The sequence below is a fragment of the Mastigoproctus giganteus genome, chromosome 13 (assembly GCF_048544385.1).
Source record: "Mastigoproctus giganteus isolate SK-2022 chromosome 13, ASM4854438v1, whole genome shotgun sequence".
NCBI classification, from domain to species: domain Eukaryota; kingdom Metazoa; phylum Arthropoda; class Arachnida; order Uropygi; family Thelyphonidae; genus Mastigoproctus; species Mastigoproctus giganteus.
The window spans coordinates 174,417,534-174,431,200 of record NC_143587.1 but is presented as its reverse complement, the minus strand read 5'-3'; the positions used below and the strand labels follow the sequence as shown (position 1 = coordinate 174,431,200).

The 13,667-nt window shown below is 37.8% G+C and overlaps 2 protein-coding genes across 3 annotated transcripts in view; one reads left to right on the top strand and one right to left on the bottom strand.

Moving 5' to 3' along the window:
* LOC150076622 (fibroblast growth factor receptor 1-like) overlaps positions 1-13,667 on the top strand; it is a 457,312-nt gene that overhangs the window by 418,824 nt on the left and 24,821 nt on the right. The gene's annotated exons all lie outside the window — the stretch shown is intronic.
* The window catches only part of mRpS18C (mitochondrial ribosomal protein S18C), a 127,424-nt gene continuing 126,539 nt past the window's right edge, over positions 12,783-13,667 (bottom strand). For both annotated transcript variants that reach the window (XM_090388149.1, XM_090388150.1), the window contains exon 6: positions 12,783-13,101. The gene's annotated coding sequence lies outside the window, so the exon portion shown is untranslated. The remainder of the gene's footprint in view (positions 13,102-13,667) is intronic.

The following is a 13,667-nucleotide window of genomic DNA, read 5'->3' as shown; positions in this document are numbered from 1 at the left end:
TTGGTGATTCCCTTCTTTTTCTGACTCTCTATCTCTCTCAGGGGTAACTCAGAATTTTTTTTTTCTCTTTTTGGCTGGTGCAGCAAAAGCCTTGGGCTTCCTTGCACCATATGTCTAATAATAATATGAATGACAGGCAAGAATGCTGTGCAGTATATGAATTCCAGGGTCCTTCTTTTGAGCCTCTAGTCAGCTCTACTGGCCCTGGCAATCATGCCTGCATAGTTTCTCACTTTTTTCTCTCAGATTGCCTAGTATACCAAATGGGGATAAAAAGTTAATTTTGAGTCAAAAACAACCTCTGGATACCATTTTTATGATTATTCCATTAATTTGAATTTGAGATGTGGTTTCCTTTCAAAAAGTATGCATTTAGTTTCAGGTGATATCCTGAGCATGTGCATTTGTGCCCAGTCCTGCAGTTGCATGTGGGTGGAATTTGATCCTTGCTATACAACCACTCCTGTGTTTCCTTTTGCTAGGAAAATCAAATCATCCACAAAGGCTAGGCTTTTCACTGGGCCCAGATTAGAGGCCAGAAATTCATCTAGAACAGTTGCCTGGAAGGAAAGGGCCAAGGATTGAGCCCTGCAGGCACCCTTTGTTCACAGGGCATGTCAATTCCTGGCACAGAAATTGCAAGCATGTACTTTTCTTTTGTTTTTTTTACTGTTGTCAGTAGGTGTCTGTGGCATCCTCTGTAGTGTTGCCCTGCTTAAAACCATGCTGATTATTTGAGTGAAAACCTGCTTCTGTATAATACACAGATATCCTATTGTAAATTAGTCTTTTGTATATTTTCTCTAGTACCGGTAGCAGAGCTATTATCATACATTCCTCCCACTGATTTTGGATCACTGGAGGTTTCTCTGGATTCTTTAGGATACTGCCTTTTTCAAGATTTTAGGGAATATTTCTCTCACCCTTACTCGTTATGTGGTTGTATACGGCTATTAGTTTATCTGGTGCTATTTAAGCTAATTTTTTGATGATTTCAACCATAGGAGATCAAAACTAGGGCTTTCTTTTGTTTTTGGTTAGAGCTATTTCTAATTCTTCTGTTGTAAAAAGAGGTGCTGTGTTGGCATTTTCATATTCAGTATTCTCTTTTATAATGTCAATCCCCAGCTTATCTCAGTTTAGATAAGTGTCTAAGATGTTCACAGACTGCCCACCACATGGTTGGGGTTCCATCTGGTATAACTGTAGTTTCCATTACATCTCCTCTTGGAAACTCGTTGGTCACTGTTCTATGGACAAGGTAGGGAAGGGCAGTGAAATTGTTCCCCCTTACCGAAGGGGGGTGCTCTTACCAGAAAGGCTTCAGTTCTACAGATTGCAACTTGTAGATCCTTGGCACATGATTGACTAGGCGAGGTGATTCAAGTGTTTAATGCTTTAATCAGTGGTTCTTTCAGATTCCCAACTATCTCATTTGAACCTCCTAATACAAAACTAATTTTTTCACAAATTAATATTGCTTCCAGAATAATTTTTAAAATTCTTCTACATTTTTCTTTCTCTGTTAAAATTGATTTTTGTAGAGCATCAATAAGTCTAGAATTTTTTAGACACTTTTCCATTTTAGAAAGTGTTCATGGTGTTTTAATGAATTTTTGTGTTTCGAAATTGGAATATATCGATATAAGTGTTTCCAAGTGGAAAAGACTTTCTGTGAATTGACTAGTGAAAGCATATTGCCAGTATTTTTATTAGTTCCAAATCATGGAAAACAATTTATTTGACAATTTCTTCTTCTTCTTCTTCCCCCAACTTCTTTCGATTTTGTCATTTGACATCTTATTCTTACTTATAATTTATAAATTTTGAATTTTTAAAAATTTTTTATTTTAATTAAATTTGGACCAGAGCCAAATAAATAACATTGTTTATTGTAGACGATGTTTACAATAAACGTTATTTATTGTAAAAAACAGCATTAAAATATTGTTTTTTAAATAGCATTTTTAAAAATTGTTTCATTCTAGTCTACATTAACATTTTTAACAATTGTTTCATTTAGGCATATGCCCAAGTTGAAATTTAAAAAAAAAGAGAGAAACTCGATAATACATTATTTTAAATAGGAATTTGCTCAAAAAAAATTAACAAGGGAACTCTTTACACACACAATTTAACAAGAAATATGCACTCTACCAATATGATTACTGTGCCTAAACTCATTCTGAAAATCAGACAAAAATTGAATTCTAAAATATATGTTTTAAATAACTAATAATTACATATAACGTAATTAAATAAATAATTAAGTTAATTAAATATTAGCAATAGCATTGGTTGAGGCATATGATGCAAGAAAGCAAGCTTATACAGCATCGGCCAAAAAAAAAAAAAAAAAAACATCCAATTTCACCCATCTGGTCACTCCAAATGTTTGTCTAGTTCAGGCTTAAATTTATTTAAGGTATCAACTTCCACAACAACAGATGGAAGTCTGTTCTAGCAATCAACTACCTGCTGGCTAAAGGCAAAACTTCTGCACATCTATTCTACAACTCTTTCCTCAATTTGAATCTATGCCCCCACAGGTTTTTAATCTCAGCAAGTGGAAGTATCCCATTAGCATTGACCCTGCTCGAACCATTCAAGGGCTTATACACCTCAATCAGATCACTTCACAGGTGCCTAGTCTCCAGATGCTACAACTTTCAGAACTTAAGCCTTTCTTCATAAGTGAACCCCTCTGTTCCTCTCACCAATCTTCTTGTCCTTCTCTGTACTCGTTCCAACAGCTCTACGTCCTTCCTAAAATGAGGCCTCCAGACCTTTATGCAATACTCAAGGTGTGGCCTGACCTTATACAAAGCTATAATCACCTCTTTGTCTCTGCTAGCAAAATTCCTATATATCATTGACTAAACTCCATGACCTACTCTGGCTGCCGATTTGCACTGCTCAGAGAACTTCAAATCTTACTGCACAATTAACCCAAGGTCGCTTTCATTCTCCACCTCCCTGAGTGTAGTACCATACAGTTGGTACGTTTCTCTTGAGTTACTGCTACCCATAGGCAGTACTTTGCATTTATCAATGTTAAACTTCAGTTGCCACTTCTCAGCCCATCTGCTTTTCTAGATCCTGTTGCAGTAGCATACTGTCTTTAGTGTCATTAATAACCCTGCCAACCTTTGTATCATCTGAAAACTTGAACCTTAAGCCTGATATACCTTCTTCTTCTATATATTGATAAATACACAAAATAACAATGGGCCCAGCACCGAACCCTAAGGGACTTCACTAATAACATTAGTCCACATAGTGCAATGTCCATTTATTACCACTCTGCCATCTCCCACTCAACCTTTCCTTTATCCATTGCAGCAACTTGCCCTTAATGCCATACCACTCCAATTTGTTCAAAAGTCTTTCACGTGCAACAGTATCAAAAGCTTTCCTGAAATCCAAGTATATGATATCGAAATTATTTTTTGCATCCAGTTACTTTGTGACCACATTCAATTGAATTGGTCAGACAAGACTTTTCCTTAGTCTGAAACATTACTGCAGTCTTGTGTAGGTGATCCTGTATCACCTCTTTAACCAATGACTCCATTATTTACCCCTGAACAGAAGTTAAAATAACAGGTCTATAATTATTTGTGTCACCCTTTGAACCCGCTTTATGAATTGGGGATACATTTGCACATCTCCAATCCATGGGGACGTCCCGTGAATTTAAGGATGCTCTCATAATTATGGCTAACAGTTTGCTAACTTCCCTCGCTGCCTCCTTCAATATAATGATAAATTCCATCCACCCCAGGTGCCTTTTGTTTTTAACGTTTAACTTCAATTTCTCCTCTACTTTGCTCTCAGTTATTACAAAATCACTGAGCTCCCTGACAGAGTTCGATAAACTTCTGGCATTCCCTTCCTTGAATAACTCCTCATGAGTGAATGTAGATACAAAATACTCATTCAGTTTGTTGGCTACCTCAGCAAGTGCATCAACAATTGAACCATTGATGTAAAGTGGATCAATGTGATTAATCCCCTTCCTTCTAGAGTTTACATAAGTAAAGAAGTCTTGACTGTTTTTCTTTGCATCGTTTGCAAAAGATTTCTCATAATTTGCCATAGGCATCTGTGTGGCATGATAATTTATATGCAATTTTTTCTTTTCTGCCACAAACCTTATTAATTCGTCTGACATCCATTTAGGCCAGAACCTTGAACAGTATTTCTTAGTTGGTATGAAAGGTCTAGTAGCCTCCAAGATTAATTCCCTGAAGGCTTTCCATTTGGAATTCACCATTGGTAACATCATCAGTTGATCCCACTCTATAGAATTTAAAAACTGTCTGAGACCTCTGTAGTCACCTAAACAAAAACCTTTTACCTTTTACGAAAACAAAAAACCCTTTATCCCTGATGGTAATTACATCTTTTTGTAATCCCAGATCAGTACACTGCGATCACTGTCACCCAGCAGTTCCTTTATCTGCAAATTCTAGTGCATGAATAATCACTACTGATAATCAGATCAAGAGTATTACTCCCTCTGGTTGCCCCTCGAACATGTTGCTGTAGAAAAGAGTAAATCCACAAAAGTCTTGCTAGTGTGCGAGTGGCCAAACTGAAAGTTCCAGTCAATATATGGAAAGTTAAAATCCCCCATTACAAGACATTCTCATTTACTGACCCGCTCTTTTTCTCTGCACAACTGTTCGTTGTACTCATCAGTCATTAGGCCTATAACATACTCCTACTCTCATTTTCCCCTTCCCAGTGTTTATGTCACACCAAACAGACTCAACATTGCACAGTCCACCCACCCATGTCAACTGGATGCACTTCCTTAGATTTTTTTTTGTTTCTTAACTAACAGCATAATCCCTCTTCCCTTCCTACTGTCTATCCTTTCTGCACTGCCTTATATCTGTGTGACACCATGTCTTTGATATCCCAACAATATCTGCTTTTGATGTCTTGATCAGCACTTTAAATTCATCAAATTTATTTACTATACTTCTAGCATTGGTATACATGCAAGTACACATGCACCTGTTCTTACTCTTAGTTACCCTAACACCGCCCATGTATTTACTTGTTCCATGATGACTCCCAGCAGCTCTTGAAATTCCCAGCAACTTGCTCTCTAGGCTGCTGCCATTACAACAGAAGCAGTGCAAGAATCACTTTTGCCTCTGCCTACAGCTACTGTTAATCTCTAGGTCAACATCTATGAATCCCCCTAGCTAACAGTTTTCTGACCCACCAAACACTGCCTTGAAAGCATCAGCAAATATTCTTGCTCCCTTTCTATTTAAGTGTATCCCTCCCTGTAGAAGCAGTCTCTCCTGTTAGCAAGCACAGACCACACAGAAAAAAAATTCTACCTCATGAGCCTTGCACAATCTCTCCAGGTCCGAATTGATTGACAAGGCTTTCATCAAATACTCCCTACTATCGTGTCTGGGCAGAATTGCAGACATTTTCAACTTTACCCTAACTCGTAACTTTTTTTTCAGCATTGACTTGTACTTGTTAAGTAAATCTGCAGAACTCTTAAGGTCATTTAGTGCCAACATGTACAACAATATCACCTTCTGTGCCCTTAAAAGATATCTGCCCTACAATGCCATCAACGTTCACCCCTGGCAGACATGCCCTGGTCCTGTTCCACCTATTCTTTTTGCGTAATATATTCCCCATCTCCCTGGCAATACGGTCACCAACAATAACTAGTTCCCATGGGATCAGCACATTCTGCTTTGGAGATTGCCGCTGTGTTGCCTGATGCACAGAAGTGAGCTCTGCTATTGAGTTGGGCAGCTGAGGCTTGACGGGGCCCCTCACATTAATTTCTTCGAGGGCATATACCCTACACCTCAAAATCTTATAGACGCAATCAGAATGCTCAGTTGGTGCCTAATTTCTTCACAGTCTCTGCACCTAGCACACACACAAAGACATCCTCCTTGACTAGATCATGTGCTGTTCTAGACAGGTCTGCAAACATTTCACACAATTTTTTTTAGATTGTGATGTGTTGGAGAATCGTCCTTTTCGGTTCTCCCGCAAGCCACAGTACTACTGATACTTTGTGCTTGCTGCTCTGCTTGATTGATTGGTTTGGTTTTTTATGGCGCATTGGCAGCTGTGGCCATAATGCGCCGCTTGCTGCTCTGCTGTTCTAGTCTGGGTCATGATTCATTTAAGTATAATTTAATTAACAATGAAATTTAATAAGATTAATACATTTTATTGATTAATTGATACTATACTAATCTAACAGATTTCTAATACAGTGCTACGTATTTTGCTATTTAGTTTTACATTAAACCTTACGCTATGAAGTTTGGGATTTACGTTACTCTATTCCATATCGTATAACAGTGGCGGCAAATTACAAACGGTAAAATCTATAGACGCTCGGTGTTATCTTTCAAAATCTCTATATAAATTCAAATAAACCTTATCAAATAGCTTGACTAGAACTATAAAGCTACTTATAGAAAATAATTTAGTATATCAATTAAGTCAATAGAATATATGGTTACAGTTCAACTGAAGGAAATTAAAATACCTAAATAAAGGTTTGTTTATAACAATTTATTAAAAATTACTTTTTTTAATGTGGAGACAGAACAACTGAATAACAAAATTTGAATTACACTTTAGTTTCTCTTAATCTACGAGCCTTATAAAATGCACTGTTTGCTTGATGTTTGCAGAGCAATCGGGTACGGGACATGATACTGCCAAGGGGGATGGATGTCTTTGTGTGTGCACGATGCAAGGAGTGTATCGATATCAGGCAACAACTCGGCGTTCTTGTGGGCCTATATGAGAGCTTGAAGGACAGGGTGGATGCCCTCGAAGAAACTAAATTGAGGGGCCCATCAAGCTCTCAGCTGCCCACATCAACACCAGAGCTTGCACTTGGGCATCGCGTGACACAGAGACAACCCCTAAGGCAGAATGCGCTGGTCCCGAAGGAACTAGTAGTTGTTGGTGACTCTATTGTCAGGGAAACGGGGAACATGCTTTGTAAAAAAGATAGGTGGAACAGGACCAGGGTATGTCTGCCAGGGGCAAAGGTTGAAGACGTTGTAGAGCGAATATCATCTTTTAAGGGCACAAAAGGTGATATAGTTGTACACGTTGGCACTAATAATATTAAGAGTAGGAGACCGACAGAATTACTTAACAAGTACAGGTCACTGTTGAACAAAAGCCGAGAATTAGGGTTGAATTTGAAAGTGTCTGCTGCCCAGACACGATAGGAGGGAGTATATGATGAGAGCCTTCTCGATCAATTCGGCCCTGGAAAGATTGTGCAAGGCTCAAGGGGTAGAATTTTTTTCAGCCTGGACTCTCCTGTTAACTGTACTTGTTAACAGGAGAGATTGCTTCTACAGGGATGGGATACACTTAAATAGAAAGAGTGCAAGAATATTTGCTGATGCTATCGAGGCAGTGTTAGGTGGGTCGGAAAACTGCTAGCTTGGGGGGAGACAAAGACCAATAGATTGACAGTAGCCACTGGCAGAGGTGAAAGAGATTCTTGCACTGCTTCTATTAGAATGAGCAGAAGCCTGAAAAACAAGATGCATGGTATTTCAGAGACTGCTGGGAGCCATTGCGGTACAAGTAAACACATGGGTTGTGTTAGGGTAGCTAAGAATAGAAACAGGTGCAGGTATACTTGCGTGTACACCAATGCTAGGAGTTTAGTAAATAAATTTGATGAATTTGAGGTGTTGCTCAAAACATCGAAGGCAGATATTGTTGGGATATCAGAGACGTGGTGTCACACAGATATAAGGGATGCAGAACTGCAATTTGGGGAGTACAACGTCTACAGAAAGGATAGACAGGATAGGAAGGGAGGAGGGGTTATGTTATTAGTTAAGAAACACATAAAAACCAAGGAAGTGAAGCCAGTCGACATTGCTGGACAGTGCAGTGTGGAGTCAGTTTGGTGTGACATAAACATTGGGAGATCAAAATTGAGAGTAGGAGTGTGCTATAGGCCTAATGACTCTGATGAGTATAATAAGGAACTGTACAGGGAAATAGAGTGGGCCAGTAAATCAGAGTGTCTTATAATGGGAGATTTTAATTTCCCAGATATTGACTGGAATTTGGGGGCTGGTTACTCACACACTAGCAGGACTTTTGTGGATTTATTGGATGATTGTTTTCTACATCAGCATGTTCGGGAGGCAACTAGAGGGAGTAATACACTCTTGATTTGATTATCAGCAGTGATTCTTCATGCATTAAGAATCTGCAGATAAATGAACCACTAGGTGGCAGTGATCACAGTGTGCTGAAGTGGGATTTACTCAAAGAGGTAACTACCATTAGGGGTAAAGGGAAGGGTTATTGCTTCCGTAAAGGCGACTACAATGGACTGAGACAGTATTTAAATTCTATACAGTGGGACCAACTGATGATGTTACCAACAGCAAATTCAAAATAGGAAGCATTCAAAGAACTTATCTTGGAAGCTACTAGGCTTTACATACCAACTAAGAAATATTGTTCAAGGTTTAGGCCAAAATGGATGTCAGATGAACTAATGAGGCATATGGCAGAGAAGAAAAATGCATGGGATACTTACAAATTAACACATGACACAGAAGCCTATGATAGATACAAGTTGATATGCAACCAAGTTACAAAGGAGGTTAGGCAGGCGAAGGCAGATTACGAGAAATCCTTGGCAAGGGATGCAAAGAAAAACAGCAAAGAGTTCTTTACTTATGTAAACTCTAGAAGGAAGGGGATGAATCAGATTGGTCCACTTGATATTGATGGGTCAAGTGTTGATGATCCTGCTCAGGTAGCTAACAAACTAAATGAATATTTTGCATCGACATTCACACATGAGTTATTAAGCGAGGGGAATGCCAGAGGTGTATTCAACTCTAGCAGTAAGCTACAGAATCTTGAAATAACTGGGAGTAAAGTAGAGGAGAAACTGTTGAAGATAAACACAAGAAAGGCACCCTGGGTGGATGGGATCTATCCAGTTATATTAAAGGAGGCAGCAAAGGAAGTAAGCAAACCCTTAGCCATAATTATGAGAGCTTCCTTGGACTCAGGGGAGGTACCCATAGACTGGAAATGTGCAAATGTGACCCCAATTCACAAAGGAGGATCAAAGGCTGACACAAGTAATTATAGACCTGTGAGCTTAACTTCTGTTCCAGGAAAATTAATGGAGGCACTGGTTAAAGAAGCACTGCAGAATCATTTAGACAAGACTTCAGTTATAGCTCAGACACAGCATGGTTTTGTTAAGGGGAAGTCTTGCCTGACCAACCTGATTGGATACTATGATGCAGTCACAAAAGAACTGGATGCAGGGAATAACTTTGATATTATATACTTGGATCTTAGAAAGGCTTTTGATACTGTTGCACATGGAAGACTGCTACACAAATTGGAGCAGTGTGACATTGGAGGCAAATTGCTGCTATGGATAAAGGGGTGGTTGAGGGGGAGAAGACAGAGAGTGGTAATCAATGGACACTGCTCATCGTGGACTGATGTTATTAGTGGAGTCCCTCAGGGCTCAGTGTTGGGTCCATTATTGTTTTCTGTATTTATAAATGATATTGATGATGGTATATCGGGCTTAATGTCCAAGTTTGCAGACGATACAAAGGTTGGCAGGGTTGTCAAGGACACTACTGACACTATGCTGCTGCAACAGGATCTGGAAAGGTTGAGCAGATGGGCTGAGAGGTGGCAAATGAAGTTTAACATTGATAAATGTAAAGTACTACACATGGGAAACAGCAACCCCAGAGCAACGTATCAACTCTGTGGTACTACACTGACAGTGGTAGAGAATGAAAGGGACTTGGGGGTGGTTGTGCAGGCAGATATGAAGTTCTCTGAGCAGTGCAGACGGGCTGCAAGAGTAGCTCATGGAGTATTGTCAATGATATACAGGAATTTTTCCAGCAGGGATAAGGAGGTGATTATTCCATTGTATAAGGCGATGGTCAGGCCACACCTAGAGTACTGTATACAGGTCTGGAGACCTCATTTCAAGAAGGATGTAGAGCTGCTGGAACGAGTACAGAGAAGGGCAACAAGATTAGTGAATGGAACAAAGGGGTGCTCTTACGAAGAAAGGCTTAAGTTTTGCAAATTACAGTGTCTGGAGACTAGGCACCAGCGAGGTGATCTGATAGAGGTGTATAAAGCCTTGAATGGTTTAAGCATGCATCAATGCTGATGGGATTCTTCCTCTAGCTCAGAAAAATCACCTGAGAGGGCATAAATTCAAATTGAGGAAAGACAGATGTAGGATAGACGTGCGGAAATTTGCCTTTAGCCAGCGGGTGGTTGGTTGGTGGAACAGACTTCCATCCCTTGTGGTGGAGGTTGATAGCCTAAATAAGTTTAAGGCTCAGCTGGACAGGTATTTTGAACGAACAGAGGGGTGAAGTGGAAGTGGGTTTTTTTTTTTTTTTGGCTGATGCTGCATAAGCTTGCTTTCTTGCATCAAATGCCTCTACTAATGCTAATGCTAATACTCATACTTGAGCACTTGTGTAATTCATGCAGAATACAACTGCCAACTCGGCAACTGGCTAGCACTGCAGGACAAACCAAAAACCTGAGAAGTGTGATGTCACAAAACAGGCCATACTTTTTAGAAGTTTGTAATTGGAATTTCTCTGTTATTTTCGAAATTTGTAAAACACTTCCTATTTTTTTCCGTAAGTGATTATAAATCCCGAATTATAATTTTTTTTTCACTCTCACAAAATCGCAAAAATTTCTGGAATCATAAGTAGCACGTACAAAGATAATGCAGTATTTCTTTTAATAAAATTTTTATTTTTATTTTCAACAAAGAACACAAGTTGACTAGAAGCTATTAGCATACGTTTTACATTCCACTTACATTGTGGAACAGTGTAACAGTTAATCCCTTTAACCCTTAATTTCCCTTTCTAATTGCTTAAATTGGTGGGAATAAAGCATACAAAGTTAAGTCTCTCGTAATCCGTTTTTTTATGTAGATTTTTTCTTTGTTCTACTGAACCTATTTTAAGTGTAAATATCAGAAGGAATTCAAAACATTTGCTATAAAAAAGTTTGTTGAACACAGGTCCAACTGTAATTAAATCAAAAAATGAAGAAATGTTAAAATATAACTGGTCAATGAACTCTTAAAATGCTGCACCTGGGGCTGGCACCATGCTAGCTCCACCCTAGTTCTGGCTCTGCATATATTCCTTCTATTTTGCATACTGTAACCACCTTTATTTTACATTAGTGTGTTTTAATCTTGAGAATGTTGGTTTTTACTAGCAAGTAAAAACATGGATTTTTGCTGTTTTTATCTTAAGGATGTTATCCCATCTTCAGAATATGGTACACTGGTGCCATCAATCACATGCCATGCCAGCAGATAGTCTGTGGAAAGACAGAATTCACTGTAACTCCACTTCCCTATCATTCTTTGCACGTGTAGGAAAGAGTTGCACCCGTATTCTCTCAGATTGTGTGCTGCCGAGAACCAAGGAAAGTGCCATTGATGTTGCAACATCATGTGACTAGGTTACAAAGGCAGTGCGCAATCTAGTCAATTCCCTTGGAACATATGTCACATGACATCACATGACCAGCTTACAAAAGAAAGCTGCAGTTTAGTTAGTTCTCTCAATATACCTGTCACATGACATCACATGATCAGTTGGGAGGAGTTCTGCTTGTCAAACACTGCATCATACCATGCCTTCAGAAAAATCCACAGCAGTGGTACACTTGTAAAGATTAACTGCCAGTCCTTGGCCTTTTCATAATAAATTGCAATACATCCATACCTCTAAAATCCAGCAGCCTAGAGATCTGATCTATACCAGATTTTGGCTTTTAATATCATAGTTATAAAACGAGCAGTCTTTTATTTATAACTTCTTTGCTCTTTTATTTTGTGGCCACCAGAAATGTACTGCATTTCTGTGGCCACCCAAATAGTACTGCATTTCTGTGGTGCAACTTATTGTATTTAGTACTGCACAAATATTACTTCTCTTTTTTGCAAGAGAAAGGTAGAGTACACAGAGTCCAGTAAAAATGAAATATTTCTTTTTCCAGAATATACCACTGCAGGATGGCATTAGCAGTATATTTTGGAAAGGAAAAGACAAAAATATTGCACACTTGCTTCACTAAACATGGTGTTCTGTGTCGAGCGTGATTACAAATACAACCTTTTTCACAATAAATATCTGTAAATGTGTTTTACAGGATTAGAATCCACTGGATTACTTAATTTTCTTTTTGGATGTTATAAATATAATTTTTTTATATGGGAATACAGATGGATTGCTGTGTCAATATTGCTGACAATTTAAAAACATTTACTAAGCAGTAAATGCATTTAACAGATCATTACTTCATCATGCTTTGTGTATAACAATTCAACAATCCCATGATACTGCTGGATGATGGGGTTGTCTGGATTTCTTTAGTGCACAGTAAAGATTATTTCTCTGAAATCTTCATAATGTATTAGAGAAGTCATCCATTTTCCTAAACTTAGCTGTACAGTGGCTTACTGAATTTAGAAGGTTTGATTATAATTATTAAATGCATTTTTTAATGTTTTTAATGAAAATTCAAAAATGTTTTTATAATACTTATTTTAAAAATAACTTATGTTTTGGGTATGAAGCTATTAGTTGCTTCCATTTCAAGGTTATAAAATCATTATGTTATCCAAAACTAATAATGCATTACCATGATTTGTCAAATAGATAGATAAACAGACTCACAGTTACTCAGGGTGATTGGAAATATTTATTTCTGAGGAAAACTCAGATGTGACATAAATTTATTCACTTATTTATAAAAGTATACTACAAAATGGGAAAAATCTGACAAAATTTAATAAATACATTATTTTTTGAAAGATGAAATCAATGAAGTTTGCATTTTTCCTTAGTAGTATTTTAAAGCACACTAGTCACCAAGATTAGTGCCCCCTTGTTCTTTCATGTACCAAACTAAAGACTCCACACTAGCCAAATCAGAATGGACCTGAGTCATAGAGACCCCAGTTTAATCTATATCCGATTTATCTGCTCTGGGATACCTATCCTGTAAATAATAATAATTGAGAGTAGAAAAACTATTTTACATAGTAATAACAGACAAGGAATTATTTCTTATAATAACTAAACATAAAACATTGTAACTAAAGGGGATTAATATCAGGTGTCTGGTAAATACAACTTTTAAATCTTATTTCAGTAAGTTTATATATTTTATTGCAGCAAATTTGTGAAATTAATTTCTACAATATTTTGTTAATTTAAGACTTAACTTTTCTAAATTAATTCCACTAAGTTAAATTCACTGGTGAATGGAGTTTTGGTAACAATTTAGGCCTGACGTAGTCGAGTGGTCAGGAGTGTGAGTGCAGTAGCACACACTCTTTGAGTGGAGACTGGGGGTCAGGCCCGTGACTGCTAAATACAATTAACATTTGTATTGATTGATTTTTTGTAAACGCCACTGACCTGGTGGTCGTGCCGGAGTATAAACAAGAATATATATATATGTGTGTACTTTTTTTTTTTTCTTTTTTTTATAAATTTCTGTAATACGTTAATTTAAATTTTGTAATTTTTCTTAAGTTCAAAATTTACCTAAATAATGGTTGT